Genomic DNA, 12,113 nt, shown 5'->3' with positions numbered 1-12,113 from the left:
CACACACAACGCACCAGGCACACACACACACACAACGCACCAGGCACACACACACACAACGCACCAGGCACACACACACACACAACGCACCAGGCACACACACACACTCAACGCACCAGGCACACACACACACACAACGCACCAGGCAAACACACACACACACACAACGCACCAGGCACACACACACACACAACGCACCAGGCACACACACACACACAACGCACCAGGCACACACACACACACAACGCACCAGGCACACACACACACACAACTCACCAGGCACACACACACACAACGCACCAGGCACACACACACAACGCACCAGGCACACACACACACACAACGCACCAGGCACACACACACACACAACGCACCAGGCACACACACACACAACGCACCAGGCACACACACACACAATGCACCAGGCACACACACACAATGCACCAGGCACACACACACACTCAACGCACCAGGCACATACACACACACAACGCACCAGGCACACACACACACACAACGCACCAGGCACACACACACACACAACGCACCAGGCACACACACACACAACGCACCAGGCACACACACACACACAACGCACCAGGCACACACACACACACAACGCACCAGGCACACACACACAACGCACCAGGCACACACACACACACACAACGCACCAGGCACACACACACACACACACACACACAACGCACCAGGCACACACACACACAACGCACCAGGCACACACACACACAACGCACCAGGCACACACACAACGCACCAGGCACACACACACACACAACGCACCAGGCACACACACACACACAACGCACCAGGCACACACACACACAACGCACCAGGCACACACACACACACAACGCACCAGGCACACACACACAACGCACCAGGCACACACACACAATCAACGCACCAGGCACACACACAACGCACCAGGCACACACACACACAACGCACCAGGCACACACACACACACAACGCACCAGGCACACACACACACACAACGCTCCAGGCACACACACACACAACGCACCAGGCACACACAAACAGACAACGCACCAGGCACACACACACACACAACGCACCAGGCACACACACACACACACAACGCAGCAGGCACACACACACACACAACGCACCAGGCACACACACACACTCAACGCACCAGGCACACACACACAGAACGCACCAGGCACACACACACACACACACACACACACAACGCAACAGGCACACACACACACACACACACAACGCACCAGGCACACACACACACACAACGCACCAGGCACACACACACACACAACGCACCAGGCACACACACACACACAACGCACCAGGCACACACACACACACACACACAACGCACCAGGCACACACACAGACACAACGCACCAGGCACACACACACACACAACGCACCAGGCACACACAACGCACCAGGCACACACAACGCACCAGGCACACACACACACACAACGCACCAGGCACACACACACACACAACGCACCAGGCACACACACATACAACGCACCAGGCACACACACACACACAACGCACCAGGCACACACACACACACACAACGCACCAGGCACACACACACACACAACGCACCAGGCACACACACACACACACAACGCACCAGGCACACACAACGCACCAGGCGCACACACACACACACACAACGCACCAGGCGCACACACACACACACACAACGCACCAGGCACACACACACACACACACAACGCACCAGGCACACACACACACACACACACACAACGCACCAGGCACACACACACACACAACGCACCAGGCACACACACACACACAACGCACCAGGCACACACACACACACACAACGCACCAGGCACACACACACACACAACGCACCAGGCACACACACACACACACAACGCACCAGGCACACACACACACACAACACACCAGGCACACACACACACACACAACGCACCAGGCACACACACACACACACAACGCACCAGGCACACACACACACACAACCCACCAGGCGCACACACACACACACACAACTCACCAGGCACACACACACACACACACAACGCACCAGGCACACACACACACACAACGCACCAGGCACACACACACACACAACCCACCAGGCGCACACACACACACACACAACGCACCAGGCACACACACACACACACACAACGCACCAGGCACACACACACACACAACGCACCAGGCACACACACACACACAACGCACCAGGCACACACACACACACAACGCACCAGGCACACACACACACACAACACACCAGGCACACACACACACACAACGCACCAGGCACACACACACACACAACACACCAGGCACACACACACACACACAATGCACCAGGCACACACACACACACACAACGCACCAGGCACACACACACACACAACGCACCAGGCACACACACACACACACAACGCACCAGGCACACACACACACAACGCACCAGGCACACACACACACACACAACGCACCAGGCACACACACACACAAAACGCACCAGGCACACACACAACGCACCTGGCACACACACACACACAACGCACCAGGCACACACACACACACAACGCACCAGGCACACACACACACACAACGCACCAGGCACACACACACACATAACGCACCAGGCACACACACACACACACACACACAACGCACCAGGCACACACACACACACACACAACGCACCAGGCACACACACACACACAACGCACCAGGCACACACACACACACAACGCACCAGGCACACACACACACACAACGCACCAGGCACACACAACGCACCAGGCACACACACACACACAACGCACCAGGCACACACACACACACACACACAACGCACCAGGCACACACACACACACAATGCACCAGGCACACACACAGCGCACCAGGCACACACACACACACAACGCACCAGGCACACACACACACAACGCACCAGGCACACACACACACACAACGCACCAGGCACACACACACACACAACGCACCAGGCACACACAACGCACCAGGCACACACACACACACAATGCACCAGGCACACACACACACACAGCGCACCAGGCACACACACACACACAACGCACCAGGCACACACACACACAACGCACCAGGCACACACACACACACACACAACGCACCAGGCACACACACACACACAACGCACCAGGCACACACACACAACGCACCAGGCACACACACACACACACAACGCACCAGGCACACACACACACACACACAACGCACCAGGCACACACACACACACACACACACACACACACACAACGCACCAGGCACACACACAACGCACCAGGCACACACACACACACAACGCACCAGGCACACACACACACAACGCACCAGGCACACACACACACAACGCACCAGGCACACACACACACACAACGCACCAGGCACACACAAACACACAACGCACCAGGCACACACACAACGCACCAGGCACACACACACACACAACGCACCAGGCACACACACACACAACGCACCAGGCACACACACACACACAACGCACCAGGCACACACACACACACAACGCACCAGGCACACACACACACACACAACGCACCAGGCACACACACACACAACGCACCAGGCACACACACACACAACGCACCAGGCACACACACACACAACGCACCAGGCACACACACACACACAACGCACCAGGCACACACACACACACACAACGCACCAGGCACACACACACACACACACACACAACGCACCAGGCACACGCACACACTCAACGCACCAGGCACACACACACACACAACGCACCAGGCACACACACACACACAACGCACCAGGCACACACACACACACACAACGCACCAGGCACACACACACACACAACGCACCAGGCACACACACACACAACGCACCAGGCACACACACACACACAACGCACCAGGCACACACACACACTCAACGCACCAGGCACACACACACACACAACGCACCAGGCAAACACACACACACACACAACGCACCAGGCACACACACACACACAACGCACCAGGCACACACACACACACAACGCACCAGGCACACACACACACACAACGCACCAGGCACACACACACACACAACTCACCAGGCACACACACACACAACGCACCAGGCACACACACACAACGCACCAGGCACACACACACACACAACGCACCAGGCACACACACACACACAACGCACCAGGCACACACACACACAACGCACCAGGCACACACACACACAATGCACCAGGCACACACACACAATGCACCAGGCACACACACACACTCAACGCACCAGGCACATACACACACACAACGCACCAGGCACACACACACACACAACGCACCAGGCACACACACACACACAACGCACCAGGCACACACACACACAACGCACCAGGCACACACACACACACAACGCACCAGGCACACACACACACACAACGCACCAGGCACACACACACAACGCACCAGGCACACACACACACACACACAACGCACCAGGCACACACACACACACACACACACACACACAACGCACCAGGCACACACACACACAACGCACCAGGCACACACACACACAACGCACCAGGCACACACACAACGCACCAGGCACACACACACACACAACGCACCAGGCACACACACACACACAACGCACCAGGCACACACACACACAACGCACCAGGCACACACACACACACAACGCACCAGGCACACACACACAACGCACCAGGCACACACACACAATCAACGCACCAGGCACACACACAACGCACCAGGCACACACACACACAACGCACCAGGCACACACACACACACAACGCACCAGGCACACACACACACACAACGCTCCAGGCACACACACACACAACGCACCAGGCACACACAAACAGACAACGCACCAGGCACACACACACACACAACGCACCAGGCACACACACACACACACAACGCAGCAGGCACACACACACACACAACGCACCAGGCACACACACACACTCAACGCACCAGGCACACACACACACACACACAACGCACCAGGCACACACACACAACGCACCAGGCACACACACACAACGCACCAGGCACACACACACACACACACACACAACGCACCAGGCACACACACACACACAACGCACCAGGCACACACACACACAACGCACTAGGCACACACACACAACGCACCAGGCACACACACAAACACAACGCACCAGGCACACACACACACACACACAACGCACCAGGCACACACAAACACACACAACGCACCAGGCACACACACACACACACAATGCACCAGGCACACACACACACACAACGCACCAGGCACACACACACACACAACGCACCAGGCACACACACACACACACAACGCACCAGGCACACACACACACACAACGCACCAGGCACACACACACACTCAACGCACCAGACACACACACACACACACACACACACACAATGCACCAGGCACACACACTCAACGCACCAGGCACACACACACACACACACAACGCACCAGGCACACACACACACAACGCACCAGGCACACACACACACAACGCACCAGGCACACACACACACACACACACACAACGCACCAGGCACACACACACACACACACAACGCACCAGGCACACACACACACACAACGCACCAGGCACACACACACACACACACAAAACGCACCAGGCACACACACACACACAACGCACCAGGCACACACACACACACAACGCACCAGGCACACACACACAACGCACCAGGAACACACACACAACGCACCAGGCACACACACACAACGCACCAGGCACACACACACACACACACACACACACACAACGCACCAGGCACACACACACACACAACGCACCAGGCACACACACACACACACACAACGCACCAGGCACACACACACACACACACACACACACAACGCACCAGGCACACACACACAACGCACCAGACACACACACACACACAACGCACCAGGCACACACACACACTCAACGCACCAGGCACACACACACACTCAACGCACCAGGCACACACACACACACACACACACAACGCACCAGGCACACACACACACACACACAACGCACCAGGCACACACACACACACACAACGCACCAGGCACACACACACACACAACGCACCTGGCACACACACACACACAACGCACCAGGCACACACACACACACAATGCACCAGGCACACACACACACAACACAACAGGCACACACACACACACACACACAACGCACCGGGCACACACACACACACACAACGCACCAGGCACACACACACACACACGACGCACCAGGCACACACACAGACACACACACAACGCACCAGGCACACACACACACACACAAAACGCACCAGGCACACACACACACAACGCACCAGGCACACACACACACACAACGCACCAGGCACACACACACACACAACGCACCAGGCACACACACACAACGCACCAGGCACACACACACAACGCACCAGGCACACACACACACACACACAACGCACCAGGCACACACACACATACACAATGCACCAGGCACACACACACACAACGCACCAGGCACACACACACACACACACAACGCACCAGGCACACACACACACACAACGCACCAGGCACACACACACACACAACGCACCAGGCACACACACACACACAACGCACCAGGCACACACAACGCACCAGGCACACACAACGCACCAGGCACACACACACACACAACGCACCAGGCACACACACACACACACACACAACGCACCAGGCACACACACACACACAATGCACCAGGCACACACACAGCGCACCAGGCACACACACACACACAACGCACCAGGCACACACACACACAACGCACCAGGCACACACACACACACAACGCACCAGGCACACACACACACACAACGCACCAGGCACACACAACGCACCAGGCACACACACATACACAATGCACCAGGCACACACACACACACAGCGCACCAGGCACACACACACACACAACGCACCAGGCACACACACACACAACGCACCAGGCACACACACACACACACACAACGCACCAGGCACACACACACACACAACGCACCAGGCACACACACACAACGCACCAGGCACACACACACACACACAACGCACCAGGCACACACACACACACACACAACGCACCAGGCACACACACACACACACACACACACACACACACACAACGCACCAGGCACACACACAACGCACCAGGCACACACACACACACAACGCACCAGGCACACACACACACAACGCACCAGGCACACACACACACAACGCACCAGGCACACACACACACACAACGCACCAGGCACACACAAACACACAACGCACCAGGCACACACACAACGCACCAGGCACACACACACACACAACGCACCAGGCACACACACACACAACGCACCAGGCACACACACACACACAACGCACCAGGCACACACACACACACAACGCACCAGGCACACACACACACACACAACGCACCAGGCACACACACACACAACGCACCAGGCACACACACACACAACGCACCAGGCACACACACACACAACGCACCAGGCACACACACACACACAACGCACCAGGCACACACACACACACACAACGCACCAGGCACACACACACACACACACACACAACGCACCAGGCACACGCACACACTCAACGCACCAGGCACACACACACACACAACGCACCAGGCACACACACACACACAACGCACCAGGCACACACACACACACACAACGCACCAGGCACACACACACACACAACGCACCAGGCACACACACACACAACGCACCAGGCACACACACACACACAACGCACCAGGCACACACACACACTCAACGCACCAGGCACACACACACACACAACGCACCAGGCAAACACACACACACACACAACGCACCAGGCACACACACACACACAACGCACCAGGCACACACACACACACAACGCACCAGGCACACACACACACACAACTCACCAGGCACACACACACACAACGCACCAGGCACACACACACAACGCACCAGGCACACACACACACACAACGCACCAGGCACACACACACACACAACGCACCAGGCACACACACACACAACGCACCAGGCACACACACACACAATGCACCAGGCACACACACACAATGCACCAGGCACACACACACACTCAACGCACCAGGCACATACACACACACAACGCACCAGGCACACACACACACACAACGCACCAGGCACACACACACACACAACGCACCAGGCACACACACACACAACGCACCAGGCACACACACACACACAACGCACCAGGCACACACACACACACAACGCACCAGGCACACACACACAACGCACCAGGCACACACACACACACACAACGCACCAGGCACACACACACACACACACACACACACACAACGCACCAGGCACACACACACACAACGCACCAGGCACACACACACACAACGCACCAGGCACACACACAACGCACCAGGCACACACACACACACAACGCACCAGGCACACACACACACACAACGCACCAGGCACACACACACACAACGCACCAGGCACACACACACACACAACGCACCAGGCACACACACACAACGCACCAGGCACACACACACAATCAACGCACCAGGCACACACACAACGCACCAGGCACACACACACACAACGCACCAGGCACACACACACACACAACGCACCAGGCACACACACACACACAACGCTCCAGGCACACACACACACAACGCACCAGGCACACACAAACAGACAACGCACCAGGCACACACACACACACAACGCACCAGGCACACACACACACACACAACGCAGCAGGCACACACACACACACAACGCACCAGGCACACACACACACTCAACGCACCAGGCACACACACACACACACACAACGCACCAGGCACACACACACAACGCACCAGGCACACACACACAACGCACCAGGCACACACACACACACACACACACAACGCACCAGGCACACACACACACACAACGCACCAGGCACACACACACACAACGCACTAGGCACACACACACAACGCACCAGGCACACACACAAACACAACGCACCAGGCACACACACACACACACACAACGCACCAGGCACACACAAACACACACAACGCACCAGGCACACACACACACACACAATGCACCAGGCACACACACACACACAACGCACCAGGCACACACACACACACAACGCACCAGGCACACACACACACACACAACGCACCAGGCACACACACACACACAACGCACCAGGCACACACACACACTCAACGCACCAGACACACACACACACACACACACACACACAATGCACCAGGCACACACACTCAACGCACCAGGCACACACACACACACACACAACGCACCAGGCACACACACACACAACGCACCAGGCACACACACACACAACGCACCAGGCACACACACACACACACACACACAACGCACCAGGCACACACACACACACACACAACGCACCAGGCACACACACACACACAACGCACCAGGCACACACACACACACACACAAAACGCACCAGGCACACACACACACACAACGCACCAGGCACACACACACACACAACGCACCAGGCACACACACACAACGCACCAGGAACACACACACAACGCACCAGGCACACACACACAACGCACCAGGCACACACACACACACACACACACACACACAACGCACCAGGCACACACACACACACAACGCACCAGGCACACACACACACACACACAACGCACCAGGCACACACACACACACACACACACAACGCACCAGGCACACACACACAACGCACCAGACACACACACACACACAACGCACCAGGCACACACACACACTCAACGCACCAGGCACACACACACACTCAACGCACCAGGCACACACACACACACACACACACACACAACGCACCAGGCACACACACACACACACACAACGCACCAGGCACACACACACACACACAACGCACCAGGCACACACACACACACAACGCACCTGGCACACACACACACACACAACGCACCAGGCACACACACACACACAATGCACCAGGCACACACACACACAACACAACAGGCACACACACACACACACACACAACGCACCGGGCACACACACACACACACAACGCACCAGGCACACACACACACACACGACGCACCAGGCACACACACAGACACACACACAACGCACCAGGCACACACACACACACACAAAACGCACCAGGCACACACACACACACAACGCACCAGGCACACACACACACACAACGCACCAGGCACACACACACACACAACGCACCAGGCACACACACACAACGCACCAGGCACACACACACAACGCACCAGGCACACACACACACACACACAACGCACCAGGCACACACACACATACACAATGCACCAGGCACACACACACACAACGCACCAGGCACACACACACACACAACGCACCAGGCACACACACACACACAACGCACCAGGCACACACTCACACTCAACGCACCAGGCACACACACACACACACACAACGCACCAGGCACACACACACACACACACAACGCACCAGGCACACACACACACACACAACGCACCAGGCACACACACACACACACACAAAACGCACCAGGCACACACACACACACAACGCACCAGGCACACACACACAACGCACCAGGCACACACACACAACGCACCAGGCACACACACACAACGCACCAGGCACACACACACACGCACAACGCACCAGGCACACACACACACACACACAAAACGCACCAGGCACACACACACACACAACGCACCAGGCACACACACACACACAACGCACCAGGCACACACACACAACGCACCAGGCACACACACACAACGCACCAGGCACACACACACACACACACACACAACGCACCAGGCACACACACACATACACAATGCACCAGGCACACACACACACAACGCACCAGGCACACACACACACACAACGCACCAGGCACACACACACACACAACGCACCAGGCACACACTCACACTCAACGCACCAGGCACACACACACACACACACAACGCACCAGGCACACACACACACACACAACGCACCAGGCACACACACACACACACACACACAACGCACCAGGCACACGCACACACTCAACGCACCAGGCACACACACACACACAACGCACCAGGCACACACACACACAGAACGCACCAGGCACACACACACACACAACGCACCAGGCACACACACACACACAACGCACCAGGCACACACACACACAACGCACCAGGCACACACACACACACAACGCACCAGGCACACACACACACTCAACGCACCAGGCACACACACACACACAACGCACCAGGCAAACACACACACACACACAACGCACCAGGCACACACACACACACAACGCACCAGGCACACACACACACACAACGCACCAGGCACACACACACACACAACGCACCAGGCACACACACACACACAACTCACCAGGCACACACACACACAACGCACCAGGCACACACACACAACGCACCAGGCACACACACACACACAACGCACCAGGCACACACACACACACAACGCACCAGGCACACACACACACAACGCACCAGGCACACACACACACAATGCACCAGGCACACACACACAATGCACCAGGCACACACACACACTCAACGCACCAGGCACATACACACACACAACGCACCAGGCACACACACACACACAACGCACCAGGCACAGACACACACACAACGCACCAGGCACACACACACACAACGCACCAGGCACACACACACACACAACGCACCAGGCACACACACACACACAACGCACCAGGCACACACACACAACGCACCAGGCACACACACACACACACAACGCACCAGGCACACACACACACACACACACACACACACAACGCACC

The sequence above is a fragment of the Neoarius graeffei genome, chromosome 6, assembly GCF_027579695.1.
Source record: "Neoarius graeffei isolate fNeoGra1 chromosome 6, fNeoGra1.pri, whole genome shotgun sequence".
Lineage (NCBI taxonomy): Eukaryota > Metazoa > Chordata > Actinopteri > Siluriformes > Ariidae > Neoarius > Neoarius graeffei.
Note: the sequence above shows the minus strand (reverse complement) of the source record.